General features: G+C 39.1%; 1 pseudogene; it reads right to left on the bottom strand.

Annotated features, from left to right (window-relative positions):
• Window positions 1–415: 415 nt before the first annotated feature.
• Window positions 416–999, bottom strand: LOC117077687 (annotated as a pseudogene).
• Window positions 1000–1206: the final 207 nt, after the last annotated feature.

The raw sequence follows: 1206 nt of genomic DNA on the forward strand, positions 1-1206 counted from the left end.
AGGATTTTTTAAATAATAACTCAAAGGCACAGGCAACAAGAGTAAACATAGACAAATGAGATGACACAAAACTAAAAGCTACTGCATAGCCAAGGACATAATGAATGGAGTGAAGAGACAATCTATAAAGTGGGTGAAAATATTTGCAAACTATGCATCTGAGAAGAGACTAATAAGAAAATATGTAAGCTACTCAACTCAATAGCAAGCAACCAAATCATCCTATTAAAAATGGGCAAAAGATCTAAATAGACATTTTTATTTGCTTTTTTAAACATACAAAAACCGTTATTTACAGTTGAAAACCGAAACACAATCTTGGATTCTGAATCTCTGATACTTCCAGAGTCTGTTGGTCAAATGGCGTAGCAGCAGGCAGGGAAGCAAACATAGAGGCCACTCCAGATTATCTTACTCAAGAACATCGCCAAGAGGAAGTGAAGGTCTGATTCAGTCTTGGTCTGAAATACATCTCCCGACACCGTGAGATCAGCATATGTACCTTGGCCTTATTATTGGGGCCTGTGGGAACATTCTCAATCTTTTTCATCAGTAGAAGTCCATCAATGATTTTTCCAAACACTACATGCTTCCCATCCAGACCATTGCACTTACAGCAAGTGATAAAGAACTGACAGCCATTTGTACTGTGACCACTGTTCACCATGGAAAGCAGGACTGGAGCTGGGTGTCTGACTTTAAAATTTTCATCTGCAAATAGTCCCTGGTAAATGCTGGTGACTCCAGTAACATCTCCATTAACAAAATCTCCACTCTGAATCATGAAATCCTTTATGACCCTGTGAAAGGTGCTCCCTTTGTATCCTATTGGAACCCGATCTCTACTGAATTATCTGGTGCAGAACTGCCTAAAGTTCTCAGTTGTGTTAGATACAGTGTCTACAAAGAGCTGCATCTTCATGTGGCCAACTACCTGACTGCCAATGCTGACATCAAAGAACACAACGGGTGCTCAGGGCTTGAATTTGTCACTACCATGGCTTTGACTCAGAAGCAGAAGTCTGACATTTTTCAAAAGAAGACATACAAATGGCCAACAGATATATGAAAAAATGTTCAACACCACTAATCATCACAGATATGCAAATTGAAGCCGCAGGGGTTTCATTTTACCCCAGTCAAAATGACTATTATAAAAAAAAAAAAAAAGAAAGAAAGATAACAAGTGTTGGGAGGATAGGGACA

The sequence above is a fragment of the Trachypithecus francoisi genome, unplaced genomic scaffold (genome assembly GCF_009764315.1).
Source record: "Trachypithecus francoisi isolate TF-2019V2 unplaced genomic scaffold, Tfra_2.0 Lachesis_group6, whole genome shotgun sequence".
Lineage (NCBI taxonomy): Eukaryota > Metazoa > Chordata > Mammalia > Primates > Cercopithecidae > Trachypithecus > Trachypithecus francoisi.